A 16,355-nucleotide genomic window follows, 5' to 3' on the forward strand; every position below is an offset into this window, starting at 1 on the left:
CAATCTGATAGAAAAAATTTAAATCAATACTTATGTGTAAATTTAACTTAAAGGATAATTCCGGTATTTAACACTTTGAGTCTATTTTGTAGTTTGTTTTGGATGAGCAAGAGTGGTGGACAAAGAAATTTTGACAATGGTTCCTGTCTCGACTTTTTGACAATTTTAGAATTGCCCATGACCGCTTTAGAACGGGAGTCTATGGCCATACACAAACATGTCCTAAAAACAACCCTGAACGTTCGTTTTCAAAACTGTGCAACTCACCGAGTGGTTAGTGGTGTTCGCTGATGATTAAAAACAAATATATCGGCGCAATGTATGATTTCAATCCGTTTATTTTTCTATAGAGGAACTATTTTTTCAGATACCTCACAACCGCGTATAAACTTCCGCTCTTCCGTAACTTCCGTTGCTCTGCTCACGCTAGCCTTCTGAGAGACAGAGAACCGAGCGAAAAGACCTAAAAGACTACAACCAAATGTAAACAGCCCCCTTTCCGTTTCCGGTAGCGCAGTAATATCAACGAGCAATGAGTCCTCCAACGGAAATCAATGGGATTTTACAAAATGCCAAATAAAACATGACAGAAACTCTATTTCGGTACTCTACTTGTTTTGGAACATCAACGAACACCACTAGCCACTCGGTGAGTTGCACAGTTTTGAAAACGAACGTTAAGGGTTGTTTTAAGGACATGTTTGTGCATGGCCATAGACTCTCGTTCTAAAATTGTCAAAAAGTCGAGATAGGAACCATTGTCAAAATTTCTTTGTCCACCACTCTAGTTTATCCAAAACAAACTACAAAATAGACTCAAAGTGTTAAATACCGGAATTTACCTTTAACCATGCATCCAACTACTTAAGAATATTTCTTACAATAAGCATCTCTATCAAACAGACTTTCTAACTTTTTTAATATGTTTGCAAACATGCATTGCTATCTCATTTAGAATTCTCATTTATAGTTGATTCTCAATCGATTTATCTTCCTCTGAAATGTGAGCACCGTTAAATACAATTGAACAAACATTTCTGTACAATAAAAGGCATGTATTAAACTTGTCATGATTATTTAAAACGCATTTTTAGTTGATTCATTCTTTTAATTTTAAATGGCGACCTATTATGCTATTTTTCATAGTGGGCTTTACTATGTTGTCATGCTTAAATTCTCAAAAAACACTTTATTTTTCCACATTTGGCATTTTTGCAGCATCTCTGTTCCCAGACTGTCAGTAAGGCTCAGTTTAGTTCCTGTCTATCCACACTATTCCTACGCCCCATGACGCTTTGCGCGAATTATGGGCACAACTACCGGCGCGTACTGTCACTGAACCGGAACCGGCGTTTTCCATGGTAACGGTCATAAGCGGTAACTTAAACATGTAGGAACACAGCTTGTTACACCTCAAACAGAATAATGTTATTATACCTCTGCCTTCTACTGTTGGGGGATGGGAGGACGACCTGAAGAAGTGACCTCAGATAACTTATTATATTTAACTACTTTATTGACTCTGTTGCTACCGATGGTGAAGCGATGAACAATCTGAAAAGCTCCAAAGCTTATCAGTACTTTCACAGCAATAAAGTCGGTCGCGTTTTGTTAAAGGAGGTGGGACACAATCTTGTCTATCTTAAAGCAGACATAGAGCTTAGTCAGAGCCTTAAAGTTTCACATCACCAGGCCTGGGTTTTAGTTTCATCGTCAGGTGAAATACAAACGGCAGGGTGTTCATGTGTTGCGGGACCTGGGCGATCTTGCTGCCACGCAGCTGCAATACTTTGGAAGGTAAAATGTTGATACTTCGGATAGTTTTGTAATACCAGTTTGCCTGTTACATCTTAATAAATTGTTATAACCTATTCCTTAACAAACGTGTATTCATTACTTCAATGCGCTCAGTTTCTGCATTAGATTAATACATTATTAGCTAACTGTGTGAATAGCAGGCCTATGTATATGCACATTTATGAAAGGCATTACACGCAGTCACCTCTGATAAAAAAAAAATCACTCTAAATTGTAATTGTAATGCATTTTCTGTAAAGCTGCTTTTAAATGATTTGTATTGTGAAAGGCAAATAAATAAATAAATAAATAAATGTGGATTTTACATACAAATAAATGTTAATTTAATTGATTCAGCTTGCAACTGCTGAGTTTATTTTATAATGGAACATTTTCTAATGTAGGATGAGAATGCAGTCAGACAGGGAAAGACAGGGATATCATGTACTAATGTGCAGAGGAAGTGGAATGCAGGCACAAGGTAGAATGTAGAGCAGAAAAAGGTTGAAGCACATTCATTTTAAACGCCATAAACCAGACCGCATTCATCCAGGCTCATCAGCACTAGATTCCCTAAGTGTGTCATCCACAGAAGCACCCCCCAAACTTTTCAAGGATCACTCAGAATTTAAAACTTATGTCAGTTCTTCTGTGATGGCCCCACTATTTAATCTACAGACGGATGGTCTCCTTCAGCTGTGTTACAGATTAGATGTAGAGAATAATGAGTCTTCTCAGAGCCAGTGTGATCTACAGATACCACATACAGAACACGGAACAGCACTAACCTGTAAGAAGCGTCTCACTTTTTATGAGACCCATATTCAACTAAGCCCTGCTCAGATGGATCACATCTGATCTCCTCTAGAAAGCTGGTTCCAGTTGCGGCTGGCATAAAAGCTGAAAGCAGACTCGCCATGCTTAAAGTGAACCCTTGGTATTTCTAGCTGATATGATCCTAATGATCTGAGTGATCTGTTGGGTTGATATTCAGTGAGCATATCTGCAATATATTGAGGTCCTAGACCATTGAATGATTTATATAACAGTAATAATACTAAAATCAATCCTAACTGTAACTGGGAGCCAGTGTAAAGACCTGAGTACTGGTGTGATATGATCATATTTTCTGGTTCTGCTCAGAATCCTGGCGGCAGCGTTCTGTATGAGCTGCAACTGTCTTATGGTCTTTTTCGGAAGGCCAGTGAGGAGTCCATTACAATAATCCACCCTGCTGGTGATGAAAGCATGCACAAGTTTCTCTAAGTCTTGTCTGGAAACAAAGCATCTAATTCTTGCAATATATTTCAGATGATAGTATGCTGATTTAGTTATTGCTTTGACATGACTACTGAAACTAAGGTCTGACTCTAGTGTCACACCAAGGTTCCTGACTTGATTTTTTGTTGTTTGACCCCTAGAGTGAAGGTATGCGTTCACCTTGAGAATTTCATCTTTGTTTCCAAACACTATGACTTCAGTTTTGTCTTTGTTTAACTGAAGAAAGTTTTGACACATCCAACTGTTGACTTCATCAATGCATTGGCACAGAGATTCAATGGGGCTGTAATGGTTAGGCGATAGGGCTAAGTAAATCTGTGTGTCGTCTGCATAGCAGGTTGAACAGGAGTGGCGCAAAAATTGAGCCTTGAGGGACTCCGCATGTCATGGATGTCCACTCAGACTTATGGTCTCCTATACTCACATAATAACCTCTCCCATCTACACTGTTAGAAAAATCTGTAGAAATTACAGTATTACTGGCAGCTACTTGCCAGTAACTTACTGTAGATTTAAATTTATGTTATTTACTGGCAACAATTTGTTCAAAATTAAATGAACATTAAACATTAACAAGTCTTTATCTTTACAGAATAAAACTAAAATAACATCCTCATGCAAAGCATTCTGGGAACCAAAATCTGAAGGAAAAAAACAGAAAAAGGTTGATGAAGATTTCTGGTTCCCAGAATGCTTTGCATTAGATTGTTATTTTATAATTTTATTCTTTAAAGACAAAGACTTGATAATGTTTAATATTCATTTAACTTTGAACAAACTGTTGCCAGTAAATAACATAAATTTAAATCTACAGTAAGTTACTGGCAAACAGCTGCAAAACTACAGCAATTTTTTTACAGTGTAAGTATGACCTGAACCATTTTAGGACTATCCCAGAAAGCCCCACCCAGTTTTCCAGCCTGTCAAGAAGTATGTTATGATCGACAGTGTCAAATGCAGCACTGAGGTCGAGTAGTACCAGCACTGATAATTTGCCTGAATCAGTATTTAAGCGAATATCGTTTATTATCTGTATGAGCGCTGTCTCTGTGGTGTGGTCGGAAACCAGATTTAAAATTGTCAAAGTATCCATTCGAGCATAAGAATTTGTTCAGCTAATTGAAGACAACTTTTTCAATGATCTTGCCTATGAAAGGAAGATTTGAAATCGGCTATAGTTGCTTAATATGGTCTTATCCAGATTGCTCTTTTTCAGGAGGGGCTTGACAACTGCAGTTTTCAGGGAGTTTGGAAAACTCCCAGAGAGAAGTGAGGCATTTACCACTTCTAGGAGATCTGCTTCTAAACTGTTTAACACACTTTTGAAAAAATGATGTAGGAAGTGTGTCAAGAGCGCAGGTTGATGTTTTAAGGTGCTGTACGGTTTCTTCCAAAATTTTGCCATCAATTTCTTTGAAATCAGACATAGTAACTACTTTTACAGGTGGTCTGATCTGTCTGACCCCAGCGCAACTCAAGGATATGCTGATCACCTTTCTGATATTATTGATTTTCTCAGAGAAGAAAGAAGCAAACTCACTGCACTTGCTGTCTGAGAGCATTTCACTGGGGATCTGGCTTGGGGGGGTTGTCAGTCTCTCTACAGTTGCAAAAAGAGTGCGTGTGTTGTTTAAATTACTGTTTATAATATTTGAGAAGAAAGTCTGTCTAGCTTTGCCTAGTTCCGTATTGAAAGCATGGATGCTGTCTTTGTAGATGTTATAATGGACTACAAGTTTTGTCTTCCGCCACATGCGCTCTGCTTTTCTGCATTGTCTTTTCATAGTTTGCACAGCTGTTGAGTTTCTCCAAGGTGCTTTTTGTCTGCCACTCTTCTTCCTGACTTTAACAGGAGCAATTTCATCAATTACACTTTTAACTTTTGAGTTAAAAGAATCAAGGAGAAAATCAACAGAGTCTGCAGATATGCTTGGTGTAAAGGATATAGCCTTCATAAATAGCACACTAGTGTTCTCATTTAAGCATCTCTTCTTGACAGACACAGATCTAGCTTCAGTGGCAGGAGAGATCAGTATATCAAAGAAAATACAGAAATGATCAGAGAGTGCTACATCCTTAATAACAATCAATGAAATGTTTAGACCCTTACTGATAAGTAAATATATAGTGTGTCCACGATTGTGTGTGGGTCCATGTACATGCTGAGTCAGATCAAAAGTTTTTAAAACAGTTTTGATTTCTTTTGCCATACTGGTTTCTGCATTATCTATGTGAATGTTAAAATCCCCAGCAATGCCAAAACAGTCAAACTCTGAGGTAATTGTTGATAACAGTTCTGTAAAGTCCTCAGCAAAGGCTGGAGAGTATTTTGGAGGCTTGTAAATAATGATAAGTAAAATGCGTGGAGCACCTTTTAACACAATACCCAGATATTCGAAAGACAGGTAATTCCCAAATGATATTTGCTTACATTGATAGATATCTTTAAAAAGAGCAGCTCTCCTAACAGCTCTGCAGACACTCATAAAAGTAAAGTTCGGAGGGGCTGTTTCATTGAGGACTGTTGCACTGCAGCTGTCCTCTAGCCAGATTTCATTTAGAAGCATAAAATCCAGGTTGTTTGTGGTTAAGTCGTTGACTAGAAGTGATTTATTTTTAAGTGACCGAATGTTAAAAAGTGCTAACTTAACAGTCTTACTTTTCCCCACAGAAATATTAGTTTGACGTATAATAGGCACCAGATTAGTTGGGTTTGCTGTACGGCTATTGAAGGCCTTAGACTTTCTATCATGTAATAGAACAGTAATAGAGAAAGATACAGGCACACTGGGTTCCCGCTTGTTTTGTAAACATTTGAGAAAGTTACTGTTATCATAGCGGGGACCCAACACACATCACTGAGAGCTGGTATCAGTTGTTTTTGGTTCACCTCGAGCAGATGGAGGAGGGTGTGGGCCCTGGCGTTGTGGCAGAGGCCGAAGAGCTCTCACAGGAGGAGGGGGAGGGCGAGCTGAGTCCGCAGGCTTTGGTGCGGGTGGTTGAGGTGCCTGCCCTTTTTTGGTTGGTATCTGGGGGCTTGCAGCAAAAGAGTGGGATAGTTTGGTTCCAGCATACACCAGTTCTTCCATTTTCTGTGAGAAGCACAGAAGTAGCAATGCTGGAGAGAGGGCAAAAGTGTCTGGTGAAAGGGGCTGTTGCTCTGGTCTTATCAGAGGCTGTCCTGGCTTCCCTGGCTGTTTTCCAGGAAGTCGTCCTTGGGTGCTGAATCTTGGAGCAGTTCTGATATGTCTGTTTGTGGTAAGCTCTGTGGGCAGGTCTCAGCTGAGATTGTGTCCGTAAACAGAGGTTGTTGTGGCGGAGTGGTGTTAGCATTGTCCTAGTGTGATATGTCAACCGCATGTCCATTTTGCTGCTGAAGTGAAGTCCCCTGGTCATTCATACTGTGTCCAGGTGTGTGTGTGCCGTTCAGATTGAGTGGATTGGCACACACTGCAGAAGAATGATTGAGGGAGAAGTAGATGTTGTCCTTTAGCACTCTTGAACCAAGTTTGTTTGGGTGGTGGCCATCCCGATGAAACAGTTGTCTTTGACTCCAGAAAAAATGAAATTGTCAATGGAGTTCACTCCTTTTATATTGCAGGTTTTTTGCAGCCACGTATTAAGCCCAAGCAACCGTGAAAACCTGTTTGTTTCTCTTGCTGGGAGTGGTCCACTGATGAATGTCTGAACTTTCAGTCTTTTAAGTGTTTCAAAGTTCAAGTTCATTGAAATCCTTCTTAAGGAGTTCTGACTGCTCTTTATGAATATCATTCTTCCCCACATGAATGATGAGTCGATTTGCAGTCTTATGTTTCATCAGAATGTTCTGAAGTTCTGAAGTTTATATAAGACCAGCACAGATCTTGAGCATTTTATAAATTTTTGGGATCAAGCTAATTGCCACTGTTTGCGAAAGAATCTTGTACACCTTCAGACGCCTTATTGCCCGTTCAACATGAATGCGGGCGTGAGCAATGCGCCATGTATGCGTTACCTCCTCGTTGGTCAGCTGGCATCCTTTGCGTGTAAATGCTGGAATGATTAAGTTCACTCAATGCTCCTCCAGCAAATCCCTGATTGTGAAACCACGATCCCCGTCACCTCATCTCCAGCACACAAATAGTCCAGAAACCCTGAGTTCTGTGTTATGTACCGGTCACTGCATTTGCCACCAAAAGCATCTGAAATGAACATGATTATTCCAGAGGGAGAAATTGCCACTAAATATTTCACAGTGTTGTTGGCATAGTAGTGGCTGTATGATTCACTTCTAGAGTCCAGGTTTTTGGATCCTTGGTGTGTTCAGACATTGTCTATGCAGATTCCAACAGTCTTGCTGACCTGACCTTGCGACGTTTTAAATCTTCGTGCTAAATCAGCCATGACAAAGTTTTGCATTTTCATTTTCAATTTGACAAGGTCATTAGGATTTGGTCCACAACAGGCATGGATGAAGAAGTAGGAGCAAATGGTTGTAGGCAATTACAGTACAAGGGTGTGAAACGCAATGAGTGGAATCCCTGTATAGGAGTCAGCATCACCCTTCAAAATACTATCTGCAACAGGGCATGATAATTCTGGGGATGGTGTAGTGCTCGCTCTGCAGGTGATGGTTGGCCCTTTTGACCACTGTGTTTGGGCATCACAGTAGGGCTTTAATTTAGAGCACGGCTCCTCATCTCGATCCATCTCTTCCGACCCATCAAGCTCATCTGAGGGTAACAATACAGTTCAGGTTATTACAGTTATTAGGGCATTAGAGATATAATCACTTCATCATTATTGGATTGTGCTGCTACCACATTCAGTTTTTATGATATGCATTTTAGCTTTAGTTTCTGAGAAGGGTCATTCTGTGTCAAATCAACCAAATTTCAGAAACTTCCCGGTTCAATTTTTTTATTTTGTTAATATTTTTTTCTGAAGAAAGACAAAAACATAAATAGTGATTAAAGTCAAAATATTAAATGTCATAGATGTATATTTTCTGAATAATCCAAGAGGGGTCAAAAAATATTTTTAAATCTGAGATTAGGAGCCAATTTACATGGGTGTAAAATGACTTTAGAAAGATGGCAGCATCATATTATTTTTACATAGAGATTAGTAGGTCGATTAATTAAATAAATAACAGTGAAACTAAAAATTGTTTCTTGTTTCTCTCTATCAAAACTCCATCAGCGTGTTTTCTACACTCAAAAAACTGAGTACTGTAAAAATACTGCCCTGCAATCCGTGCCATAAGCTGCCGTACATTTTAAGATTTACAGAAAGCAGTCAAACTAACTGGTTGCCATTAACGTTACTGAACAAGCACTACAATGCTGTGTCCTCCCTACATCTGAAATCATACCTGATGTTCTCGTGGCACTGCTGTCAATCCTTTTGAGGACCCAATGTCTCTTTTCTGGTGGTCTTTTGTAGCCCAACCACAAAGTAGGATGTGGGTTTTCCTCCGTTGGTTTTTTGTCGACAAAATTAAATGAACACACATACAGTGTTTTGGGTGGTCTCTTTAAGTTTAGGTTTTTCAGCCACGTTTTTTTGCATTCCTTGTCTGTTGGTAAGCGATGGAAACTGTACACTGTTAGACATTTTATCGTATTTTTGCGGTAACTTACTGGCAACACTATTGCCAGTAAGTTACTGTAAGTTCCCCTTTACAGTAGCTTACCTGTAAATGTGTTTTACGGTATGATGCCCTTACCGCAATTTAATTTTACAGTAAGATGCCCTTACCGCAATTTAATTTTACAGTATGATGCCCTTACCGCAATTAAATTTGATAGTAAGATGCCCTTACTGCAATTTAATTTTACAGTATAATGTCCAATACCGCAATTTAATTTTACAGTATTATGCCCATTTTACACTATTTTATTATTTATATTTTATTATTATTCATTAACATGAATGCTATTGAATTTAATAAATTACAAAAAAGCGACTTGAGTCCATGTACATCAGCATATTCTTTATTCACTCTCACAATCAATTACATCCATTTTATTTATTTATTGTGATGCAACATTAGGCAAGGCAGTTTTATTTATATAGCACTTCATACACGGCAATTAAAAGTGCTTTACACAGTAAGGAATTAAAATAATCACAAAATAAAAGCAAGGAAAATTAAAGTGCCCCTATTATGGATTTTTGTAAATGACCTTTCATGTAGTGCAGGGGTCGGCAAGTAACTTTGGCCGCGGGCCAATATTTTTTTTTAGCCAGTAGATGGCGGGCCAGCTACACAGAGTAGGCTTATGAATACAAATTAAATACTCTTATATAGGCCAATAATCGCGGAAAATGATGGGTCCGTCACCGTCCGTGGATCATTCGTTTAATCGTTTTTTTTTTTTTTTTTTATTAAAACCAAAAATAAAAAGATGAAAAATGACTTGTTTTTCCATTATTTATTTCCTGAACTAAAATGAAAAAAAAAAAAAAAAAGAAGAAGAATAACGACGGGTTTTATGATTTTGCTCAGATCAAAAATAGAAAAAAATAATTAGCCTACTGGATTAGACAAATTTTAATTTTGATTTTTAATTTAACACCTTATATATCAAGGAAATAATTTAAAACAGATCAAGTACTATTGTGGTAACAGATTACAGCCATTTTGTGAATAGCAATCATGCCTCATTCGCTTACAGTCCGACTTTTGAACTTTATTCCTTTTTTTATTATTTATTCGGGACACACACATACACACCTGGTTTAAGGAGGTCTGCGCGGGACTGTTTTTTTCCGTCCCGCTCCCACAAGATTCTATTCAGCAACCGCTTAAAATACACTTGGTGTTCACCCGCTTTATTTCCCGACCTGACGGGTCCGCAAAATTTAGATCTCGTTTCCATAATCTCACATTCAAATGTCTCTAACGGAAAGAAGGAGATTAAGTAGCCTATAATAATCCTAAATGCTATACAAAAATTGTGTTCGTACCAATATAGCCTAAATATTAGGCTATTTTAACATTGTAGCCTACTGTCAGCAGAGAAAAAAATGCCACAGAAAAAAATTATAAAATAAATTAAATGAAATAGTCTAACATAAATTAAATAGGACAAAGCCTATCACTCAAATTTCTAAGCAACATAAACGAAAATCATATTGCCCTATTGACAAATGAAGTAGGCTATTTTCTGCCGAACTATTTCAAGCATCTTGCAAAAAAAGAATGTTGTTGACTGACAATGGTTTCAGTAGCCTACCAAACAGCTCCTCAGAGGTGTACAGGTGGTCAGAATTAAGTGTGGATACGCTGTCAAAAGATGTCGGGAGTGGGCTATTGTCAGTCAGACCGCCCGCTCCGTCCAATGTACACCAGAGTTCTGACCGCTACCGTCTTTTGACGTGCGAATGGACACAAAGTGGTCGAGCAACTAGATGCGGCAGGCGCGACTATGTCCCAGAGGTGTTCTATTGGATGTAGGTCAGGTCAGAGCCATAGAGAGAAAGAGTTGCAACACTCCCATAGACCTCCGTTGTAAATAATGGCGGCGCTTTTAACCGCACACTTCCGGGATTTGAAGATCGGAAAAGTTCCAAACACTGTCATTTGGGCGTTGGACCCCATTCACTTACATTGCTGCGCGTCGAGTTGTTCCAGAGTTAAGTTGTTGAAATATCGACCTCTTTTGAATTGTCAACTGTCTATTTTGTATCAGAGGCCCTTTGCGATGCTTATACTGGTCTTCATTTGTACATGCACAGCGTAATTATTTATATTTTATGTTGGTTGTTTCAACCAATTTTCAAGCACTGCCTGCTAGCTAGTTAGCTAGCGCGACTTCGTCAGTTAAGAGTTCGGTAATGAATCGCTGCCACCTTTATAGCAACTTTTATTTAATTTAATTTTTTGGGATATACTAACTTTTCATTATGTTTTATTGTCTTGAGTGAAGCGGCTTGTGAGAACAATGCTGGACCTCTAGGATTGTTATGGCCATCACCAGTCCTGTCTGTTTCACGGATCACCTGCCCCTGATTTTTGCTTTTCTTGTTCACACAAGCACACATTTTTGTTGTCTGTCATTGTTTAATAAAAATAGTTTATTTGAAAACCTTCATTTGTATCAGCAATGCTTAAATTCGTTTTTAATCTGTTATAGTTTTGATAATGTGTATGGCTTAATAATATTAAAATAATATTCTTAGTCTTAACATATTAATGTTTCACGTTGTGGTCCTGGGGTGGCCACTTTCATCAGAAGAAGTGAGCTAGCTTAAGCGAACTCTGAACGGACCGCCACGGCAGACCTCTTTGCGTGATCACAAAGGTAGGCTGATGGCTGAATCAAAATTTATAAGCAAAATCACGGGAATCAATAGCCTAATACAGCCCAGTTGTGCTAAAATAAATATCACGAGACGTCCATCATCAGATGAATGATATGGAATAGTTAAGTTAGAGCCGCTAAAGCCAGTGCTACTACCCATGCAAACATGAACACTAAGCTTTTCCCTCCAAAAATATAGCCTAAAACTTGTCTCCAAATGCAAAACTGACATTAACAAAATGCAATAACAGCTGAAAAAGTACTTGGGGTGTGTTTTATTTTATATTTACCGTTCAATAATGCAATCGCTGCTGTCTGTCCCATAGAAGAACATGACAGCCAGCGTATGTTGTGGAACTATTGGGGCTTACATGAACCACGTGACAGCCATAGCGGCGACATCAAAGAGTGTCGCAACTCTTTCTCTCTATGGCTCTGGGTCAGGTGAGCGTGGTGGCCCTTCAATGGTATCATTCCTTCATCCTCCAGGAACTGCCTGCATGCTCTCACCACATGAGGCCGGGCATTGTTGTGCACCAGGAGGAACCCAGGACTTACTGCACCAGCATAGGGTCTGACAATGGATCCAAGGATTTCATCCCGATACCTAATGGCAGTTATGGTGCCATTGTCTAGCCTGCAGAGGTCTGTGCGTCCCTCCATGGATACGCCTCCCCAGACCATCACTGACCCACCACCAAACCGGTCATGCTGAACGATGTTACAGGCAGCATAACATTCTCCACGGCTTCTCCAGACCCTTTCCTGTCTGTAACGTGCTCAGGGTGAACCTGCTCTCATTTGTGAAAACCACAGGGCACCAGTAGCGGACCTGGCAATTCTGGTGTTCAATGGGAAATGCCAATCGAGCTCCCTGGTGCTGGGCAGTGAGCACAGGGCCCACTAGAGGACGTCGGGCCCTCAGGCCATCCTCATGAAGTCTGTTTCTGATTGTTTGGTCAGAGACATTCAAACCAGTGGCCTGCTGGAGGTCATTTTGTATGGCTCTGGCAGTGCTCATCATGTTCCTCCTCGCACAAAGGAGCAGATACCGGTCCTGCTGATGGGTTAAGGACCTTCTACGGCCCTGTCCAGCTCTCCTAGAGTAGCTGTCTGTCTTCCTGGAATCTCCTCCATGCTCTCGAGACTGTGCTGGGAGACACAGCAAACCTTCTGGCAATGGCACGTATGATGAGCCATCCTGAAGGAGCTGGACTGCCTGCGCAACCTCTGTAGGGTCCAGGTATCGCCTCATGCTCCCATTAGTGACACTGACCCTAGCCAAATGCAAAACTGGTGAAAAACAGTCCTAAAAGATGAGTAGGGAAAAAATGTCAGTGGCCTCCACCAGTAAAACCATTCCTGTTTTGGGGGTTGTCTCACTGTTGCCCATCTAGTGCACCTGCTGTTAATTTCATTAACACTAAGGCAGCTGAAACTGATTACCAACCCCCTCTGTTACTTAACTGACCAGATCAATATCCCAGGAGTTTAACTGACTTGATGCTATTCTCTGATTAAAATGTGTTCCCTTTATTTTTTTGAGCAGTGTATATATATATATATATATATATATATATATATAATTTTTTTTTTTTTTTTTTTTTTTTTTTAATATGGGTACACTGAATCTGTAACCTGAAGTACTAAAACCTTGATTTACACACTCCGGTACAGTAGGTGGCGGTATGCACCTGAACAAGTTGGTTGCGACCCCCCATTAATATCAGAGAAGAAGAAGAAGCAGGGCTGGACTGGGACAAAAAATCGGCCAGGGCATTTTGGCCCAGACCGGCCCACTATATGATCATAAACACCACCCATCTTTGCACGCCCTTAATTATATGCATACCAACTCCTATTCATTAAAACCACTAATGCCATGTAATGAGTGAGTATAGGAACGAGTGAGAGTTAACAGATTAAATAAATAAAAATGTGACATTTATTAATACAGTTGAACTATACTACACAGTAATGAATCCTAAAACAAGCTATAAGTGGCTCTGGCATAGCAATACAAGTGTTTCTTACAGGATCTTTGGTAAAACTGTGGTGGGTGGATCTCGGTCCTTGTAGGGGGGTTCGGGGGCATGCTCCCCCGTGAGAAAATTTTGTGCAATTTAATGTTAAATTCATCAGTCTGGTGCACTTTGAGAGTTCAAAATTAAAAGCTCCAACCCATATTCAGTATGCAAATTAAACAAAGAAAAATTCAAACCTCTTTTAGTTACAGTGTCTATTTACATTACACCTACTACATAATACTGTAGTTATAATATTAATACAATGACAGTAATAGCCATATTTTGTAAAACACATGCACTAAAAAATAAAGGAAACTTTCATAATTAGTTTTGTACCAATTTCTATACTTGAAAGAGATAAGCACGTGATCTTTTATTTTGACACAAACTGCATCAAGCTTTTATTTTGGCGGAAAACATGGTTTACAAACGTGTCTCATTAAATTTCTAGTGAATTGCGGTAATCGTCAACTATGCAGATGTGGAAATAATCTGTAACTGGGTTATGGGTTCCTACACTCATGACATGGCCTAAGTGTTTTGAAAGTAGTTCTGCTTACCGCGGACTCTACACTCTCTCATCTCTCTCCTGATCCTCCTCACTATTATCATCTGCCGCTGGAGCTGACGAAGGTCAGAAAACATATATTTTGACATAAAGCATCTGCTTTAAGGGCCTGGTTCTATTTTTTCACGCTATTTATCTGCACATTCCACAAACAGGGTGGATCCCCGTATCGACAGAGTATCAAGAGTTTGTGTGGTTAAACACTGGTTCCAAAGGTCATCGGCGAGAGATTCCATGTTTCCTCTCTCGAGATGATTCCAGTGTCTACGGTGATCTAGTGTCTACCGAGTCTGCATCTATGTTCCATGCATCTGTGAGTCTTCATTCAAGTTCGGTGTATCTATGAATGAGTCTGCGTCTGAGTTCTGTGTATCTACAAGTTTACGTCTATGTTCCATGCATCTGACTCTGCATTCAAGAATTCCAGTAGGGGATTACCAATGAACACGTTTTAGGGAGTTTCCCGGAGCACAGGCCTTAAAAGAGATAGAAAATGAAAAAGGGAGATTAAGAGTGTAATTTCCGGGGTCAGTTCTGGTGCACTCCACTGGAATTTTGTAGCATAAGATGTGATGGCAGATTGTAGAACAGTCGAAAGCTGAAATAATAATGTCGTCCTTAATTAGGGCCAAAGCCCTGAAAAGGTGAAGGCCCTATTGATAACCTTAGGATTATTAATTATTAGTACATGGCTTGGTTGAATTCCAATGTAGAATGCGGTCTGTTATCAAGAAATAACAGACCGCATTCTACATTGGAATTCAACCAAGCTGCCAAGCTGCCAAGTATAAAGACTGGTTAGCCCAAAAGAATATGTCAGCAGACTTTGATAGTTACGGGGAAGAAAACCTGAATCAGATGCTGCGATCCTTTTATGCATCGGTTAGGAACGCTAACGGAAAAACATACTCAATGTCAAGTTACATTGCCATTAGGTCTGGGATATGTCGCCACTACACGACAAGGTTTGATATAATGAATAGCGCCACATTTAAATCCAGTAACGGGGTATTTAAGTCGGTCATCAAAAACCTCAGCAAAAATGGGAAAGATGTAAGTTGCTGTCTCCAAACACAGCGAGCAGACTGTTCCGAAAAGTGTGGTTCGACGTCCAGCTGTATCTGGCAAGACGAGGCAGAGAGGGCAATCGAGACTTGAAAAGTGACTCTTTTAATTTAAAACGCGATGAGAATGGCATAGATTTCTCTTGCTCACAACGCTGAGACCAAGAACCACAAGGATGCCAAAGATTCATGTAAAGAAAATTACAGGGGGTGCTTCTTCGCTGAGCCTGGCAATCCCAACTGCCCCGAAGCTAGTTTTAAAAAGTATGTATCCCTTTGCCCTCCTGACACGAGTTTTTTTTTTTTATTTTTTTTTTTTATTAAGGACCATGTACAATTTCCAACATAAATGCTACCATTTGATGCATTGTACCAGAGTTAGCCATAGGCTATTAGAATTTAAGCTTTCTGAGATTTAGAAAACAATCTCAGCTATAAATAAAGTCTTGTTTTACAGACAAGAAAAACACAAAAAAATTAAATCACACACAAACACTGGAAAATATTGAAGCAAGTTAATTGTTTTTGATCAAACTGAAACAAGCAATTGTTTCCTCAATATATATATATATACACTAACCTAAAGGATTATTAGGAACACCATACTAATACTGTGTTTGACCCCCTTTCGCCTTCAGAACTGCCTTAATTCTACGTGGCATTGATTCAACAAGGTGCTGAAAGCATTCTTTAGAAATGTTGGCCCATATTGATAGGATAGCATCTTGCAGTTGATGGAGATTTGTGGGATGCACATCCAGGGCACGAAGCTCCCATTCCACCACATCCCAAAGATGCTCTATTGGGTTGAGATCTGGTGACTGTGGGGGCCATTATAGTACAGTGAACTCATTGTCATGTTCAAGAAACCAATTTGAAATGATTCGAGCTTTGTGACATGGTGCATTATCCTGCTGGAAGTAGCCATCAGAGGATGGGTACATGGTGGTCATAAAGGGATGGACATGGTCAGAAACAATGCTCAGGTAGGCCGTGGCATTTAAACGATGCCCAATTGGCACTAAGGGGCCTAAAGTGTGGCAAGAAAACATCCCCCACACCATTACACCACCACCACCACCACCAGCCTGCACAGTGGTAACAAGGCATGATAGATTCATGTTCTCATTCTGTTTACGCCAAATTCTGACTCTACCATCTGAATGTCTCAACAGAAATCGAGACTCATCAGACCAGGCAACATTTTCCCAGTCTTCAACTGTCCAATTTTGGTGAGCTCGTGCAAATTGTAACCTCTTTTTCCTATTTGTAGTGGAGATGAGTGGTACCCGGTGGGGTCTTCTGCTGTTGTAGCCCTTCCGCCTCAAGG

The sequence above is a fragment of the Scardinius erythrophthalmus genome, assembly GCF_964197995.2.
Source record: "Scardinius erythrophthalmus genome assembly, chromosome: 7".
In the NCBI taxonomy this organism is placed as follows: Eukaryota; Metazoa; Chordata; class Actinopteri; order Cypriniformes; family Leuciscidae; genus Scardinius; species Scardinius erythrophthalmus.